The sequence below is a fragment of the Psammomys obesus genome, unplaced genomic scaffold, assembly GCF_907164565.1.
Source record: "Psammomys obesus unplaced genomic scaffold, mPsaObe1.curated_primary_1811, whole genome shotgun sequence".
Taxonomy (NCBI): Eukaryota; Metazoa; Chordata; class Mammalia; order Rodentia; family Muridae; genus Psammomys; species Psammomys obesus.
Genome location: NW_026596100.1, coordinates 1,569,422 through 1,589,686, shown reverse-complemented (window position 1 = coordinate 1,589,686; position 20,265 = coordinate 1,569,422).

Genomic DNA, 20,265 nt, shown 5'->3' with positions numbered 1-20,265 from the left:
TTCATGGACATAACCAGTGGCAGACCATCAAAGCCGGAAGCCAGGGGACAAGAAGGAGCTGGGGTAACAGGCTACAGGTAGCCTGCCAGGTAGCCTGCCAGTCAGAAGTTTCTGGAGCTAACATTCTACAATCTAGACTTCAACAAGAGACAAAGGAGTGAATTTTAATTCCCACCCCAACCTACCATCTAAACATGACAGACCAAATCTGAAGTGTTCTCAACACCCACAGCCTGGCAACCCAAAGTAGAAGGAAAAGAAAAAAACCTCCTGCACAATACACACTTTTTAAAAGTATTTTTAGTTTCTCCCTTGAAGTGACATTTTACTTTACTCATTAAAAACATTTAACTGTCAGCAAAGGTTTATGCCTTTGACATTCTGTAACTCCTATGAAACAATTTGCTTAGTTCTTTGAGACAATGAAGAGTTTTATCTGATTGTGTTTGCTGAGAGTATAGCAACACTCAGAGTATAGGATGAGCAATAGAATCTGGTCCTCTCCAGTATATTAAGAGTCAATGTGCTAGTGTATGAGACAAATAAGTTTGTCTGATAATGATACAACCACCTCCCATGGGACTTAGTATCTATGGAGAGAAAACGACAGATCCAAACTAGACAACTTGAGCAGATTTTTTTAAACAGCCTTATTTTTCTGTGTAGGAGTGCTTTGCCTGCATGTACATTTGTGTATCATGTGCTTGGGTGGTGTCCTCTTAGACATCAGATTCTTTAGGAACAGGGGTTACAGATGGTTCTGAGCCTGGGTCCTCTGCTAGAGTGGCAAGCATTTTAACTAGCCCACTGAGCCACCTCTCCAGCCCTGAGAGACTCTCACATGTTTTTGTAAGTATTTATAATGGTGCAGGCAGCACTGGGAACCGGCACAGAAAGCCTCGGGGCTAGCAACAAGCAAAAGGTCTCCAGATCTAGCCTCAGGTCAGGAGGAGCTCACCAGAGCAGCTCCTATCCTGGAGCCCCCGATTTGCCCACTTCTAATCTCGCACCTGTGCATCTCACTGAACAAATGCCACCAGAACCCAAACACAAGCATGGTGGCCCAGACACCCTCCCCCAGCACAAATGGCAGGGGGGAAGGGTTGGACACGAAGGTGTCCTACGGCTTCTGGAAGGCACGCAGACCTCCCACAAGGAGAATCTGAGCTAGGGGCTGGGCTGCTCTTCGCCATCTAATTCTTCATCTTTGCGCCTGGCAAATGAAAGTTCACAGGACATGTGGAACATGATAAGCAGTCCCTCGTCTCAGGGAACCAGAGAACTAAGCAGATAAAACAGCAAGATAAAAGCTGAGCTGTGTGGAGCATGGCGGTACAGAGGAGCCGGAAGGACAGAGGAGAGAATGGGCTCTGGGAAGAACAAGAGGACTTGAAGACACCAGGGTGGAGGGCAGCATGGCCATCAATCCCATCAAAAGCCTTTCAGTTCCCACCTCAGCACCAGCCTGCTAAGATTTTGTTTTTTTAATTCTGACATTACTGGGAAACAATCTCATGGCAAACCCCCAGATCTTTTGGCTTTTACAGAACTTCCACCTCCTCCTCTACAAAGTCCCTGAGACTTCTGGGAGCATGTTCTGTAGATACGTCCATCTGAGACTGGCTTTCTGTAATGGGCTCCCTTCCAAGAGGTCTCCTCCATAAGGGGTGAGGTCTGCAAAAATCTGTGGGTATAAAGGCAAATACTTAGAATGTAGTTAGGGATTATGCTTGTTAATAACGGGGGGAGGATGTAGATTGTCCCCCAAGATCCATGACTTTGCTAGCACTGAGCAGTTGGCCAAGTTTCCCTCTTGTTGAGGAGATCTTACATCCAATTAAGACAGCGGTTGGTTGCCGCCACGGTTTACATGCCACGACTGTATTCTCAGAGCGACTGTGCCGTGCCGGTCATTGTTGTGGTTCGTAGGTGTCGTAGCTGTGTAGCATTGTGGGTTCTTTCCCTCTTTTGGAAGCTTGCACGGGACCTCGTACCATGAACGCCAGTCCTCAGGGAGCAGGCATCTGGGTCAGATCCAGATCAAGGGGCCTTTGGGTTCTGTGTCTGAAGCGCCTGGTGTCATCAGCCGTTTGGATTTTTGTTCCAGTTCTGTAGGGTAACCAAGAGCAATTGCAATAGGCTGTATGTTTTGGGAGTCTTTTGGATAACGCTGATTAGCAGCTCAAAAGAGGGCTTCTGGTTCCTGATATTGGTGTTCTTGCTAGGTGGTCTTTGGCTCTTATGGAGAGCATTGTCAGCCAAAATGAGAAAATTTCATTTAAAATATATATGTGTGTGTGTGTGTATGTATATATAATATAATGCTTGTATGTAAACATTTTTATATTAAATATATATACACAAAGAATTATGTGCATCAGTTTTATTTAGATGCTTAATATTCCTTATGACTTTTTCAGACATGCTTACTGTTAAATTTTACCCTTCTCCTTCTATATTTACCTCTCTTCCCTCCTAAAGAACCCCTACTTTCCCAATTCCACAATTATATCCTGTAATGCCTCTCTCTATTGATCCCCAATCTCCCTACCCCAGCAAAGATCCCTTGTTATTTTCCTAGTTTCTGTAGTTACTACAGAGTATGTAATCATATCTGAATATTTGGAGCTAGGTGCCTTCAATGAGACAGAACCTGCAATGTTTGTCTTTCTTGGGCTGGTTTCCTCAGTATGACTTTTTCTAGTTCCATCCATTTTCACGCAAAGTTCTTAATTTTGTTTTTCTTTACAGCTGAATAGTATTCCATAGTGCATAGTATTCCATTTTCCTTATGCACTCATCAACTGAAGAATGTTCAGGTTGTTTCCACTTCCTAGATACTGTGACTAGAACAGTAGTGAACATAATGGAATGAGAATCTGTGGAGGAGGATGTTGAGTCCTTTGGGCGTATGCCAAGAAGTGGGACCGCTGGATCATATGGGAGAATTCCATACACTGATTTCTACAGTGACTTTGTATTAGTTTTAGCTTGAAGTCTATTTTGCCAACTATGAGGGTAGCAACGCTTACCTGCTTCCTGGTCCCATTTGATTTGAATACTTTCATCCATCCTTTTACTCTAAGGCAGTGTCTGCCTTTAAAGCAAAGATGTTTTCTTATAGAAAATACATAAATTTTGTTTTTTGATCTTCAGCCAGCCTGTGCCTTTTGGTTAGAGAACTGAGGCCACTGATATTTATAGTTATTATTGTAATATGTGTGTTAATTATGGTCACTGTGGTGTTGATTTTGGTGGTGTTGTGTTCTCAGTATACTGGGAAATGTGGACATGTAGACTTTGTTAGTTCTAAGTCTGGTTGACCAATGCATTTTGGAAAAGAGAGGGTGTGTGGGTAGGTTGAGCCAGGTTAGACCCTGGAGTAGGAGGCGGCAAGTCTGGTCAGGGGATCAGGAGGAGGGGTTGGATGAGACACAGTGGGGACACATCGGTAATGGCAGGTATGTGGGTCCTAGTGCAGGCACGGAGGTTGGCTGAGCCCCAGGCACTGGTGACCACATCTGGCTGGGCTACTGCATGTGAGACTCTAGCTAGGTGTGAAGAAGGCTCACCGGGCCAGCAGTTTGGTTTTTTTCCAATGAATTCCAGGACTGTGCACTAAGTTTGAATACATATGCTACTTTTAGAGAACTCAGTATTACAAATATCTCACTGAGGCCAGACAACTCTGCTGAGAATTGTGTCTCCCATTTTATGTAAGAAAATAAAATCTGAAAAGGTGAAGTATCTTATCGAAGATCACAAATCCAGTCATGGAGATGCTAAGATGGGTTGAAAATAGAGCTCAGTTGGTAGAGTGTTTGCACACATCCATGGGTTTGTGATATGATCAGGCTCATATCTGATCCCCATCATCACATAAACTGGGTGTGGATGTACATACCTACAGTCCTCAGGAGGCGGAGCAAGATCAGAAGTTCAAGACCATCCTTGATTACATAGTCAAGGTTTTCAAAGTTAGCTTCAACTAGAGACCATCTCTCAAGTTAAAAAACAAAACAAAGCACTGAAGGGCTTGGCAACGGCATCTTCTGGTGTGAAGCAGACTTCTCAGCGGTCTCCTCCTGTGCCACCGGAAGACTGGAGGTTAACAGCTCCCTTTCCCCACCAAGGACCGACTGAGCAGTCAATCAGGTTTTACTGTTTTCAAATGCACTGTCTGCACTTAAGTACAGTGTCTGCGGCTGGGATGGTCTCTGTGGGGTTCTCTCTTTGTGCGTCCATGTTTAAGACCCTCTAATGTTTTCTCACTGCATTTAGAATTAACTCCAGATCATGATCTGGCTCCTCCTACCTCACATTTGACCTCTTTGGTTAAAAGACTGATCACTGTCTTATTTTTCAACTACACAGTTATTCCTTGAGCCAAGGTTCCCCAGTTTACTGACTGTCCACTTGATAATTGAACACATTTGGTATTTTATGCAATGCCGGATCATCCCATGCTTTGACTATCACCTATACCTTAAATACTCACCACAGGAGTGAATGAAGTCATAAAGCTGAACCCTGGCTCAGAAAGAAATTAGCACTATAGTACCAAATGGTCAATGACCTCTCAATGTTATTTTCACTTATGTTTCACATGAGAAAACAGAAGTTCAGAGTTGTTCCACTAGGAATATAATATGCACCTTTTGACTCTACATCCAGTGGGTTTTCAAATCCACTATTGCAGCTGGTGTGATTTATGGCTGTGATTCCAAGGCCTCAAGTACAGTGACTTACATACAAGACAAATGCTCTTCTCTCTCATGCGTTAGCACAGAAGTACAGCTTGTAATTTCCCAGATAGCAGAAAGGGAGACAGAGGAGCCAGCCCCCAACACTGCATGATCAGGAAGTCCTACGACTCACCTTCAAAGTGCTAATGAAGAGAAGCCAGCAAATGTAATAGCTAGTTTAGAGAACATGTGCAAATTAAAACTGCACATTTCGGCACTAAAAGTAATAAGACTAACTGTGAGCACAATCAGGGCCTCTGGCTTTGAAGCAACCCCAGCAGAGAAAGGCCACTATTAGAATCCACAGTGAGATGGCAGACAGGCCCCATTTGATCATTTATGTCACCGGATCACACACATGCACGTGTTTTTATCTCATGTTCCATCATTGGAATGCCATGTAGTCTTGGCCTCTCAGGGAGGTTTTAACCACCGAGGGCGGGTGGTGGTTTGAGTGGGAATGACTCCCATAGACTCGTATATTTGAGTGCTTGGCCCATAGGGAGTGGCGCTATTAGGAGGTGTGAGCTTGTCAGAATACGTGTGACCTTGCTGGAGAAAGTGTCACTGTGTGGGTGGGCTCTGAGATCTTTTGTGCTCAAGCTAGGCCTAGTATGACACACAGTCTCCTTCTGCTTCTTGTGGATCAAGATGTAGAACTCTTGGCTCTGTCTCCAGGCCCATGTCTGCCCGAACAGTACCATGCTTCCCACCATTGATGATAATGGACTAAACCTCTGACACTGTAATTGAGCCCCCAAATTAAATGTTTTCCTTTATAAGAGCTGCTATGGTCATTGTGTCTCTTCCCAGCAATAAAACCCGAAGATAGGCAGGAAGTAAGCAGAAGTAAGTACCCAGGAGCTAGGGCCCTATCTGGCTCTCTGAGGGCTTAGCTTACCTCTTCTCTGTGTACTGGACTGCTGGCAAAGATGCCTTCAGGGCCAGCGTGCTCTAACATGGCAGGACCTGGGTCCCAGGTACATGCAACCAAGTAACTAACAATGGCCAGGATCTCTGACTGCAGACCGACAACAGCAGCTCCAAAGGTCCTTGTTTGCAAGGATGGTCCTTGCTTACAGCTTGTGGTCACAGTATAATTCTTAGAGAACTCATCTCAAGAATGCCCTAATTTGCATAAGTTACATGGTCACCCTGCCAATATGCCCGTTCCCATTGGTACTCAACAACAAAAAACATTTGGGGCAAAAAGTGTGGAGATGTTGACAGACTGAGTAAGAAGGAGGTATCAGTAGAACACTAACCCTGAACCTGATTCTCAGTGGATAGGCGCAGTGAGAAGCTGCTCGACACTCCCTAGCTCAAATGAGCAACAACTCCTTTCCACTGGATAAACCCAAACAATCTAGGAGTCAAGGTTAATTTGATAATTCATTCCCAGATTAACAAACAGCATGAACACACGTTGAGAAGTGTTTTATGTTGCAGAATCATTAATGATTAAAATGTCCAGGAACAGAAGCCTGTGTAGTCACAAATTATTCAGGCCACAAAAGACTTGATAAAATTCAATCTGTGAGAGGCGTTCCATAAATAACCCAGGACTCATCTATTTCACGCCTGTGCCCTTTGGTTTCAGTGACATTCCCATTTTTCAAAATTATATTGAGTTATTCTATACATGGAGTTTTAGAAAAGTTTTCCTGTTAATCAAAATTTACTCAATTTGTAGCACAACAATTCCATTCCCCAAGGGTCAATATCGACACATCTTTTATGACCCTGACCAAAATATGTCCTACAGGGACATTTGTAAAATGACAATCCTCAAGAACTTGGAGGATTAGACTCAGACAAAATTGAAAATCAACACATAAAACGACTGACTGCTTCCTAAAGTTAGAATGAAACATGTGCTATTCACTAAGAAAAAAAAGAAAAGAAGTAAGCTATTTAAATACATTTAAAATAGAAATCACAATTTCTTAGTAAATGACAAAAACAAAACAGTTTGATATGATTTCATGAAATTAAAACCAATTCATATTTTGGCATCACATCAAAACAAAATTATACTTCAGCAAAAACTACGTTATCACTTGATACTTGGCTTTTCACAACACAACATGGCCATCAAGAACATCATGGCCAACAGAAAAGTGTCCTACCTCCTTTGGCCTCTCTAAGGAATTCCCTACAACCTCTCCTGGCTATCCATTCTCCTGGAGCGTCTACCTGGTCAGCCTCCATGTGCCCATCCCGAGCTGATGGCTGGTCACACTCTAAGGGGGAAAGGCTCATCAAAGGATCAACATTGTGCTTTTGAGCAGCTCTCTAACACCACCTCCGTCAGCCTCATGCAATCCTTCGTCTGCCACACAATTTATGTTTTCACTTGCCACTCATTTTTGGTGACTGATAGTTCAGGAGTATATTTTTTTTTAAATCCTAGAAGTCTAAACAACAAAGTCATTCATTTAATTTGTGAGAATCAATACCAATAAATAACATGATATTGGAGAATACTTTTGTGATTGATCCATTAGATAATCCTTTTTTTCCCCCCACCCTGAACATGTGTCAATAAAGACATTGGCAAGATCTTAGATAAAGAACTCTTAGTAGCAAAGACTGTCTTGGTGATAACTGTATATCTGATATATGTAACTGTAATTTGATGCATGATTTTCATCCTGTTTAACAGAAAAAAAAATGTCAGCCCTTCATGTGCCTTCTGAAGGCATTTTCTTTGACCTCTGACATCTAAATATCCTTTGGAGTGCTTAGCTCACTTCAAGACTGATTCCAACTCCCCCAACTTGTTCTATGGTCTTCATGAAGTCACTCTGACCTCCAAACCTCAAAAAATGTTCAGGGAGCCAGAGAATTCTGTGCACACTTTCCAAACATACACCCTTAGGGAAGACAGCCATGTAGCTCCTGGGATTCCTAGGTCAGCCTTCAGACCTACAGACCTCAGTTATCTCACAATATTGCTTCTCCTGTTCAGATGTCAATTTCTCCCTGGGAACGAAAGTGGAAGCTCAATCAGACTCAAGGGAAAAGATTACAAACTATTATTTACAAGCAATGTGAAAGTATCAATAAGCAACACATGTGTTCCAGCAGGCAGCCTACTTCTAAGAAGCTCCTTGAAACTTATTTCAAGAGAAACTAAGGTTTATTTTTGGTTTATCACTGCAGGAGAAGCAAGAGTTGTGCTGAGGATCTGATGATGCAACTGTAAATGGTGATGGAAATAGTGAGCACACAGCGGAATCGATTGCCAAGCATTTGAAGTGTCACTAAGTTACTGCACTGTATCAGCAAGTGGCAACGACGTGGCAAGTGTCAGGGCTGGGAAGGCAAGAAATGACCCATGTGATGGACGGAGCCTGCAGTCTTCTGAATGTCACTTCAATGTGATATTCTCCCTCCCCACCCTCCAAGCAGGTTTTCTGCATGTAGCCCTGGCTGTCCTGGAACTCACTCTGTAGACCAAGCTGGCCTACAACTCAAGAGATCTGCTTGCTTCTGCCTCCCGAGTGCTGGGATTAAAGGTGTGCACCACCACCGCTGGGCTAAAATTGAGAATCTTAAAGAACTCTGAGAGATCAGACATGCTAGAGTATTGCTGATCAGACCATGCTTCCTGACAGATCTGAGCTACAGGCAGCACTGTGGAATGTTCCTGACTGACAGGCAGCCCTGAGGAATGTTCCTGACTGACAGGCAGCCCTGAGAAATATGCATGGCAAACAGAGCTTAGTTTACTACGCTGACTACATGCCTTCTTGCCTTTGGGTGACAAATATAAACACTGGCAACAAACAATGAGAACAAATTATTTCCTCTTGCTGAACTGAACTTATTGAGTATGTTTTCGAAGATTACATCATAGGGTGGGCTGGAGAGTTGGCTCAGCAGTTAAAAGCACTTGTTCTTACAGAAGACCCAGGTTCAATTCCCAGCACTGATATGGCGGCTCACAACTAACCATAGCCCCAGTTCCATGGAATCCAACTCATGCAAGCACATGCATGCACGAAGAACATTCACGCAGCACTCTTTAGTCACAGCATTCTTCTTGGTCTCTGTGTCTCCAAAGGGAATAGACGTGACCCAAGCAGGCAGTGGCCTGCACTGGCTTAGGTGAAGATGGATGAATTCTAATTTCAACCCCACAAGGGTGATGAGGATGGAGCTATAATAGATCCTTGCTATCTTGAGAACAAACAGTTGACAGTCATTCGAAAGAGCCACAGAAGAAACACAGCTGAAAATGGAAGAGACACTGAACCCTAGAGACATCATTAAGCCTTGGACCCAGCTATTCCTGGAACAAGCTGGTCCCAGGCCACCCAGCTATGTCCTGCTACTGGCCAGTTCCCACTTGTTGGTGTAGCATTTGGGGCTGAATAATCCAGCACTTGGTTTGGCGCTGCTACTGCAGTGCTTTTAAGGATACATTTGAGGACAAGTCTAGCAGGCAGCTGCTCTTTGCTCCATTTCAAAAGAACAGAGAATAGCAATCACCAACACAGCTGAGTCACATGACCTCAGGCCACCACTCAGAGCATGCAGAACAATGACTCGCTGCCCTTGGACTTGATTGAAGAGTATATGCTCTTGCTCTCTGGGATCTAATTCTGGGCATCGAGACCTTGGGAGAGAAAATTTCCAAAGGCACCTCTGATGTTCAGAGTGGGCTCTACCAGCAAATCAGACTTGGAAACGGAACTTAGACGCCTTTGTCTGAAAAAGATCTCATGAAGATTTTATGCTCACATTATTCCCAGTCAACAAGGACCAGCAGCTAGCAGGTAACCTCCAGCTGTATTTTTATGAAGTTGCAAGGCATTTTTCATGAAATATGTTACAAATATGAATTTCAGATTGATGCTTCACTGTTTTAGCAACATGGATGGCTTTGCTTTATTTGATACTGAAGATGTAGAAAGTTGATAACTGATTTTATTTTATTTACTTTTTGATTTTTTGAGACAGGGTTTTTCTGTGTAGCCTTGGATGTCCTGGACTTGCTTTGTAGACCAGGCTGACCTCTGAGATCTGCCTGTCCCTGCCTCCCCAAGTGCCAGGTTTACAGAAGCACACCACTGTGCCCAGCCAACCCAGTTTATTTTTAAGGGATTGATTTTTCTGAAGGGCTCACGATGTTGATCCTCACAGGTAAGCTGGGGAGCTTGCTGCATCTTCTCACTTCCTCAGGGATGTCTGGAAATCTGGGGGCCACTGCGATGCCCAGATCTGGCCAGGGGCTCCTAGAACTCTCAACAGATGTCTCTCTTCTCCCTTACACTCGACACAAGGTGTAACCCCCATCCTCACAAAACTCACTCATATCAGTCCAGCAGGGCATTAGCCACACCTGAAGTTGATGCCTTCAGCCAGCCCCTTTAACTGAACATGAAGCTCAAGACAGCGGGAGGATGACGTTTAGGGACAAAATGCTCCTCTTTGCAGGGAAGTAAATGAGAAAGTGACACGTGTCAAACCTTTGCTTCTACCATGTGGAGACCTTCTGTGTTGTGTCACTGGGTCTAACCATCGATCCACCCTTTGAGATACACTTTGGATATTCTGCTCTCACAGACTCACGAGCGTGTCACAGTAATCCTCTGCAATACAACAACTTTCCCAGGTAGGTGTTTGTTCACACCTTATATAGCAAGCTTAGGGGCGGGAAGACTAGGTGGGGTAGGCCTGCACAGACTGAGGGCCTGAGTGTGTTACCCAGCATCCATGTAAGAAGCTAGAGCTGGGCGCACCTGCAATCCCAGCACTCTGGGAGGTGGAGGCAGGCCAATCTCCGTTAAGTTCCAGTCTAACCTGGTCTACAAATCAAAGAGTCCAGAACAGCGAAGGCTAGAAAGAGAAACCTGTCTTGAAAACTCAAAATAAATAAATAAATATTAAAGAAGTTGGAATGGTGCCAAGGGCTCAGAATTCCAGCCCTGAGGAGGCGAAGACAAGATGGTACTGGCCTGCCTAACGTGAGGTCCCCTCAAGAGCCCTGTCTCTAGACACAAGGCAGATGGCTCCTGAGGAGTGACACCCAATGTTGACATCAGACCTACACACACACACACACAGGGGCGGGGGAGAGGGAGAAGAAGGAAGAAGGAGGAATAAGGGAAGAGGGAGGGAGGGAGGTGAGCAGAGACTAGAGGCAATGAACAGAATCTTCCCAGCTGAGGGACAAGTAAATGATAGGCCAAATGTAGGAAGAAACAACAACCATAAAAAAAAAAAAAAAAAAAAACCAAACGCAAATCAAAGAAATAAATGAACTTTATTAAATAAACTTTACTAAATAAAGGGCCTTCTGGCACCTAGCTGCCCCCAGAATTCTTGGCATTTGGTTTAATGACAACAGTGCATTCCTGGCTGACCTGGGGCTTGTGATAAAGGTCATCTTCCTGAAACACCTTAAACCCTCCATCCCCCTCAGGGCTTCCCGAGTAACACTTCTGAGGAACTTTCCAAACAATCGTTATTAACACAACTTGTGACTCTGGTGGGTCATCCAGTGATTTCTGGTCACTTAGTAACCCTGCCAGAGGCAATTACATTCCTTTCGCCCTGCCTATATAAAGGATATACTAAAAATAATAAATGGAGACCTTGATCAGAGAAACTGTCTTGGTCTTCATTTCTCGAGCCTCTTGTTCCACCCCATTCTCTCACCCTCTCTTAGGGTCTTCCTTTGACTGGCCTGCGGGGCCAGGTCAATGAACAAAACCCAAAGACAGGCTTTTTGAATCCTGTCCTGGCTCCCAAGCCAGTGTTTCCCTCATTACAATAAGACAGCTATAGATGAGCTACCAGTGAGGGCACAGAAAACTGAAGGGCAGGGAACCAAAGAGAGTAAACCCATTTCCACCATACACCGCCCCAGGGGATCCGGTAACTACAGCCACCTCAGTCAGTGCCGCCTTATGGTTTTCACTGGGCTTTTCCTCTAGTTTGGTCTTGATGTCCCTCACCAAACAGCGGCTACGCTCTCTCTACCACGCGGACAGGACTCCGGAGGATGTTTCTGGGCATGAGTGCCTTCCACAGGAACAGTCCTTCTGCTAGCTCAACTTGGTGTGGAATACAGCCCAACCTAACAGAGGCTGGGATTGAAGGCGGCACTGTGCTCACGCTGGGAGTGCTGATCACTGCTCTCTCCTCCGGGCTCAGGAAGCTTGTTCGCGCTGGAGCGCACACCTTTGTGGGCCTTGTCTGAGCAGCTCACCTACCACACTAGCCACCTTGGAGGGCTCCGACCAGGAGGATTTGGATCAGGGTGTGTTAGGCCACACAGGCAGGGAATCACAACAAAACACACAAATGATAAAACACTGTATCACTCACAGGTCCAGAAGAAAAAAGGGGTACCACTGTGGGCTGATAAAAGGTTCTGGTAACAGGTAACTAGGAGCCCAAATGGTGGGCGGAGCATCGTAGGCTCTCTAGAGACAGGTCTGTCCCTTTTCTTGAGTCCAGAAGCCTCCTGGTTTGCCACACCCAAGCTGGAAGATTGGCTAGGACAGGACAGCTCACAGGAAGTGGGAAACTGTTTAACAGGACTCTGGTACAGCCATTAGGCCCCTCATAGGCCTCAGCTGTGGGGTGTGCTGGCTTGGGGCTGGGAAACAAGCTCCATTCCAAATCTCCATTCAGGGAGGTGGTGTTTTAGGGGGCCGGAAGGGGCCAGGTGTGGCTGGTTTCAAAGAACTCAGGTCAGGTCTGAAAACAGATGTTGAGGCTCAGCAATACTAAACAAATTTATGATACTCTCCTAACATAAAGTTTAAAGTCTCATCTTTCAAGGGAGCACATTTGCACAGACTTGTGTTCAGTGCCAGCGGAGGTTGGAGCCTTCTTTCTTAGTCACCATTTCCAGGGTGCACAGGGAGCTAGGGAGGTAGCCAGAAAGGTACCCAGAGGCCTCACATATTTATGGAAAACAAAGGGGCCTGCTAAACATCTTGGTGTAAAAAGAAGGCCTTGAATTCCTGCGTGAATCGGGTTCTCCTGCTAGTTTAAATTTATAGATGGTGGTGGTGATGTGTGCTGGTGGAAGCCAGAGTCTCAGGTGGCTGAGCCTCAGGTGTCTGTGCTGGGAACTGAACCCTGATCTTCACTAAGAACAGAGCTCGCTCTTGACCACCCAGCCATCTCTCTAGGGTCCCAGTTTTGCTCTTAAGAGAGCATGACTATTTTAGCTAAGAGTTTTGGGGAAAGTATGAGTGAGAAATCATGGCTCTGATTCTCTTCCCAGTTTGTTAATCTAATTTTACTTTTTTTTTTTTTTAACTTTTTTTTTGTGGTGATGTTGCAGGTACTAGGCAAATACTCTTGCCCTGAGCTGTATCTTGGTCCTGTAATTGTATGTTGTTCAATAGTAAGAATATGATGGCAAATGACTGCCATGGCCATGAAACATTTCCTTTCCTTTTCCCCTTTCCCTTATTCCTTCCTTTCTTTTGGTTTTTCGACACAGGGTTCCCCTGTGTAGACTGGCTGTCATGTTGCTTTGTAGATCAGGCTGGCCGTGAACTCAACGATCCACCTGCCTCTGCCTCCCGAGTGCTGGGATTACGGAGTGCGCCACCATGCCCGGCTTCCTCTCCAAATTTTTAATGTGGTCCAGTCAAAACTGTCTAAAGATAAGGTTAGAATTGTTAAAACAGATTTTATGCCAATTTCCAAACTATGAGCCAATCATAGAAGTTATGGGTGTATCATAAATAACTATTATCTAGATTGAAACTTCCAACCTATCACCCCCAAATGCTTTTTACGTATGCACTTCCTACAGACAAACATTCTCTATACAACCACAGTACAAGCGTCAACAATCAGGAAATTACCCCAGATCCATTCGCAGCATTCAACCCTCAGCTCTCAGCCAGCCAGTTCTCCCAACTGCGGCTTCATGGCTGAATCACACGCTGAGTTTCCAGCGGCTCAGGTCGCTTTGGTCTGAAACCAGTTACTTCAGTGCAGGTGAGCTGCAGGGCTCTCCTGGGTTTGGGCCTTTCCTGCGGTTGCCCCAGTGACAAGGCAGTTGTGGCTTCAGCCAGACTGGTGAGCCCTTCCTCGTGGCTGGCTGCCCACCCCGTGGCTCAGGACTTCCGGTGTCTCCTGGTCTGTTAGGGTTCTTCACTGTGACCATGTGATCAAGGGGTTGTCTCAGTTACTTTTCTATTGCTGCGCCGAGACAGCAGGACCGAACTCTATAAAGAGAGCGTTTAACTGGGGCCTTGCTTAGTTTCGGAGGGTGCGTCCAAGGCCATCCTGCCGGGAAGCAAGGCGGCAGGGAGCAGTCGCTGAGAGCTCACGTCCTACCTGTACGCTGGAAGCAGACGAGCGCTAACTACGCAGTGTGGACTTCTGGGACCTCATTACAGCTTTCCCCTGGTGAGATGCCACCTCCAACAAGGCCACACCTCCTAATCCTTGCGGAAGCAGCATTCAAATACGTTCACCTTTGGGGGCCGTTGTCATTCACACCACCACGGGATGGGGGGTGGGGCCCCAGATGTTCTCCTTGTAAAGTTCGTTTTCATGCTGGCGAACATTTAAAAATTATATACTTAGTTATAACGGTTTACTAGTTACTATTTAGCTCGATCGCCAAACTGTTCGGCTTTTGCTAGTGGGAACCCCTTTCAGCTGTGTTCAGAGCATGGTAGCTCATTCTGTGGTCATTTCCTTTTCTGGTCCAAGATGCTTTAGGTTCAGTCTTACACTCTTGACCTAGCTCTGTAATCTTCTTCTTCTTTTTTTTCAATAAACCCTGATTACTTTTAGTGGAAGATGGCTCTTACAGGCTATAGTTGCCACAGCTTCCAGGCAACCGGGCGAATGGAGGCAGGCACTGGCTGTGTGGATGTGTGCAGGGGTATGCAAATGCAATCCACATTTGCATATATATTACCGGAAATCGTGAATTCACACTGATTTGCTTCCATCCCAACACTCCAAGGCTTATTCTAGTTTTCTCCCTCTCCACATCCGCAATACCTGGGACTGATAATGAAAAAAAAAAAAATAAACTGCTATTCTACATCATTAATACATTCATTCATTTTATCAGATCCCCCGCACTGTGCCAGTTTTCCCAGACTCTGGCATTGACAGACGCTCCCCTGTGCTTCCTTGAGACCAGCTGTCGCTCTTTGCTCTGGACTGTCCCAGGTCTCGTGGTACCCTCCTCATCCCACGTCACTAATTACCTGTGATGGGCTCTTCTCTGTGGGGCTTGGGTGTTGAGCTCACCTCCCATAGGGATGCCTCTCACCTTGCCTGATGCTGGCCCCGGCCTTGGCCTCCCCTCCCACTGGTATGCAAACCTACCTCTCCACCCTGCCGAGTGGCTTTATTTTGGCACCAACTTGTTCAGGAAGGAAAGAGGTAGTCTTATTTATTTTTAAAGTAAATTTACAAAATAGATTTCGCACAGCGCTGAAGAGTCACGCTTTTTGTAAAGACAGAAAGGAGAAGCGCCTCCTGGTCAATGGCCTGTGCTCTTTTGTACTCCTGCCTCTGGGCCAGGCCTCAAGGGTTTGTGTATTCTTTTAACGGAGAAGACTACAGGCTAATAGAAATGACTCTCCTTAATGGGTGAGGGAATCAGTAGTCGGAGGACTTCCATTGGCCACAGGCACAACAGAAGGGCTGTATCACATTGTGAATGACATCCGTCCGAGGGCCCTGTGGCCTCCTAGCGCAGGAGTCTAATTCTCCTGGCAGCCTGAGCAACCTGACCCTCAAAGATATTTCTCCTCTGCTGCATAAGTGATAACCTCGTAGGAGGCTTCATCATTTATTTTCAGAGCTTTGAAAATAAATTTGTGCTTGCGTTTAGAGCACTATTTAAATAGAGGCCCTGCTGCTTAGGAGAGTGGATTTAAATATTATTCATGAGTTCTGTGAGAATCTGGGTGATGATTTTATCCTGGGCAGAAATTTCAAATGATTATAAAGGAAAACATGAGATTTAAAAAAAGTATGTTTACTCACAGGCTTAGGAAGTGAAAGAAGTGTGTTCGTGGGCTGTGGGTTACATTTTAGAAGAGCTTGGCACACCAGCACCAGGTAGTGACTGCACTTAGGGACAGGCTCCCTCCCAGTCAGACCCATTACAGCCTGATGACCTGGCCCTCAACACACCAAATGTTTATAAGATTAGGGAAATTCTTGACTTTTAAAAAAACAGGTCTTAAAACCGGGTAAAATACATCTAAGGTTGGAAGAACATGAAGAGCCCCCAGTTTCTGCCCTTAGTGAAATTCTGGAGGCTCAGGGCATTTCCTGGAGGTTAGGAGCCCTGCCTCTCTAGGGCCTGTAAGATCCCAGCCACTGTAACTGGCTCCATCAAGATTGGACAAGTGGAGGGTCCTACTATTGGTTTGATATGATAACTGGGTTTTCCTGGGCATTGAAGTAACAGAATTTAGGAAACGTTACACAATATCAGGCTCAGTTTGTAGTTTGTTTCATCCCGATCAAAGTAAAAAGCAACTCTTCAGGCCAACCAGCCCTGAAAATAGCAGGACTCAAAGGGGTTGGGGTGAGGACAAACTAGGAGCCCTCACAGGACAACCTGTGTCTATCAGGGTGCCTTATAACAAGAACTATTGGAATTTTCTAGACAAAAAGAAAAAAGAAAGCCATTGTGTTGAGCATCTTTGAAATACGGACACACAAGGCAAAATTGCAGCTGATTAATTTTGCTTCAAGAAGTAAGAGAGATCATACAAATCCCTCTGTGGTTTTCTTTCTAATGACTTCGGTAGGAAAAAATTAAGCAATCGTTCTCCAAACTGCAGCAGGGACCTGCTTAGAATACAGACTTCTTAGCCTCACTCCCAGAGACCGGTTTCAAATTCGGAATGAGCACATTAGGGGTAGAAGGTAGCGGTGGAGAAGGCCAGGGCTCCTTTGCAGAAGGGCCTGCTGAACCTTCCCCTGACGGCCATGGACCTTTAAAGGTATGCCGAATTCATCTGGAAGGATAAAAATCCACAGAACTGTTACATGAGGTTTGAAAAGAGCAAAAGCAAACGTTATAATCCAAGCCTGCTGTTAAATCCCTCTCTTTTGTTCAGATGCCGGATCTTTCTGTATTTACAGGACCTGTGTTTATTGCAGGTCTGCTCCTCTCCTCAGGGCATTCCACACGTCCTGCTCTCTACATCTCTCTGGTCTTCCTAGACGCAAATGTGAGAAGCTCCGTATTCTCTGATTCCATTTACTTTAGCGTCATCGTACTGCAGGTTCTGCTATGTATCCCTGGAAAACCAGTTTGACCAATGAGTGCCCTCCTTTTGCAATCTTCCTCTCAGGCTCACTGCCTCAGCCTCAAGAGTAGAGCTGGTAAGGGTGGGGGAGCCTTGGGATTTCATTAATTCAAATCCTGATGGATGCTAAAAGGACTACGTGCCTGTCTGTGTTTGGGTGCGCTCTGGTCTTCAAGTGCCCACGCTTGTATAATTGTTGTGAGAAACAAACAAGCAGAAACAAACAAGAATCTTTCTGAGCTCAGAGCAGAGCTTTGGAAGTTAAAGGAAACAGGCTCTAAGGGCCGTTGAAGGAAAAGATGACAATGACAGTATTTGTCCTTATAAATGCTTACTATTGAGATCTTTGAGGAATCTGAGTAACACCTCTCCGTCCCCATTGGACTCGCCACAGACTGAGGGGTAAGAATCAGCACTGGCAGTGACACGGAGCTGAGCCAGCAGATAGACTTTTCCAGCAGCACAATTCTTCCTTTAAGCATGACCGAGGACAGCAGTGTCTCCTGGGGGTGTGGAGAACGTGTGTGGCCCAGGAGGGTTGGGGTTTTATAGAGCTGGAAAAGGGAACTTTGGGGATGAGAGTGCAGGTCAGTTCTGCGGTCTTCAAGTGGTAGGGAGCAATGGGGGTTAGGATGCTCATTTATCAGAAGCTTGGATGGTGTGCGTGTGTGCATGTTCCCGACAGCCCACAGAATGACTCATCTTGGCAGGTGCATTCTCTCCTCTGGGACTTCCTCAGGCTAAAAATTTCTGTTGGCATCTACCTTTATGTTCTATTTGATTGCAAAGCTCATGAGCATGTGAGGTACCAATGGAGTCCTGGGACAAATAAAGAGTATGTGGAGACTCATCAGCACATGGGAGGAGGGTGCTTGCCAGGCACCATCAATTGCTCTCCAGGTTCCAGGCGCCATTTCCTTTTTTTTTTTCTTTTTGCCCACAATGAGTTTGGGAAAGTGTACTTCCTACAGGAAGAGTACAACCCTTCTTGCCCCTGCAGTTGTGTGACAGTTTGATGCCGGTTACAGCCTCACCCATAGCCCCACAGCCCTCTGTTGAGCAATGGCTTCCACAACTCCATCAAAGGCATGCTGTGCTTCCCTGGTAATGGCCACCTCTCCAAGTGTTATCCAGACTACGCAGGAACGTGGGAAACAATCGTTCACACTCTACGCTGAGAGTGTGAATGCTGAGTGTACGGAGTCTGTGCAAAACACAAAAGCCCAGCTTCCAGCCATCGCCCCCACTGAATTCCCTAGACTGTGCTCCCTCCTAGCACCTGATTCTTTTCCATGTGGGCCGCCCTTGCCTTGCACACCTGGCATCAGCACAGTGGAGAGGGGGAAGAGTCATCCTTGATGTACAAGAGATGCTAGCTGCTTATCCAACTTTAGCTAAGACAGCCTATAAGGAGGAGAGGGCTGGCAGACGGGGCATACTCTAGTTCTCACACAGACATCCAAGTGGGTCCCCGGCCCTGGACAGAGACTAAATATCTTAAGTGAGCACCTGTAAGGCCCAAGAACCCTGCGGCCAGGTCTGGAACAGGTCTTAATACTGAGCTCTGGCATCAGTCAGCCACACTAAGCAGAGGCAACTGGGCACTTGCTCACTCTCCAAGAGAGGAATGGGGGATCTGAGACAGGCATGGCAGTTTGTGCCTTCCAGCGCTCACCACAGCCAGCCACTTCGCAGAAGACAGGGTGTAGAAGAGGCTGTGTCCCAACAGAGGAACGCCTGTCTTGAAGGAAACGCAAGAAGTGCTCCCACCCCGAACTGAACTGACTAGGTGCCAGGTTCTGAGGACACCATCCCTATTAACACGATCCTCAAGCCCTGACGGACACATCCACCTCCTCTCCTGCAGAGGTAGCAGGCACACGGGGAGACTGGGTATAACACAGCAGGGATTTCAGCTCAGCAAGCCTGGCTGGTGAAGGGCAGGAGAAAGAAGGGAGTAGAGGAAGGAAGGGTTAGGGTTAGGGGACAGTTAGTAACCGCTGTCTCTGGGATAACCGGCAACATCCTTTAGCTGCTTACTCTGTAAGCAGAATGTGTAAATATTGCTTTCTAGACCCGAGGAACAACCCTCAATTTGCATTTCTACTTGAAAAAAACATTTTCCTTGGGTAAAGCTCACTGTCACTTCTGTGGGTATCATCCTTGACATTAAGAGCTCACCAGAGAATGCTGTTACTCAATTTACAAGGCAAACCACTCTTTTCCTTGTCTTTTAAGAAAACCCAGCTGGGCTCCCACTTCAGGAAGGCGAAGCAATCACAGCTCCCAGGGATTACTAATCAGTGTTGTCATCCTTAAAGAGCTCGAAATTCCATCCTGTACCTGTTTTCATAAGCGCCAGCTGAATAGCAATCGCTTAAGAGTTTCCACACCCAAGCCTCTGAACTTAACATTGCTCCCCTTAACTACCCCCAAAGAGGCAGAGAAAGCTTATGTACTAGGGCTCTATATGCTTATTGTCTTCCTACTTTGGGGACTCCAAGGCTTCTTTTCTAAGCCACTCACAGCTGCTGCTTGAGACGGCAGGGGATGACAATGGCACAAAGCAGACTTTGATGGTGGGAAAGACAGGTCTGCAGGCAGAGGCTGCACATCCAAGTCCTAGCTCCAGCACTTGCTATGATTGTGATCTTAGGCAAGCCATTGCTGCCTTCATAAAGTGAGCTAATAAAGCAGTGATTTATGTCCCTTAATCTTTTTTTTTTTTTTAAACTGGTTTTAAGTACAAAGCAGTCCAGGAATAGACAAATACCTTCTGCCAAGTTGCTTTGGCAACACTCTCACAGCCTCCCATGGTATCTGTTACTGGAGATGAAGAGGCTTTGGGTATCCATTAACCAAAGAATGAGCTGCCCGGGACAGAGACCAACTGGGGCAGGGCAAGAAGACATAGAGTGTGGATTTCCTAGGCAGGAGGCAGTCAGAGAAAGCTATTTGCACTTGACCGGTTCCTTCCTTGAGGGTTAGCTTCGTGACTGGCGGTGACTGTGACTTTAATCTGTAGGCAGCCTGCAGGTCACCAAAACTTCCACCGCATTTTCCACCAGAGAATACTCTGCCTGCCATGCTTAGAAACTATCTGGCTTATGTTCCACTTTGGGGTTAGACCTTAGTGTAGGCATATGTGAAGTGTGAAAGGTAAAAAGTAATGTACAGCAGATAAAATGAAACCCTGGCTCCTCTCCATTACACCCAGTCCCACTGCTAGAAAAAAGAAACAG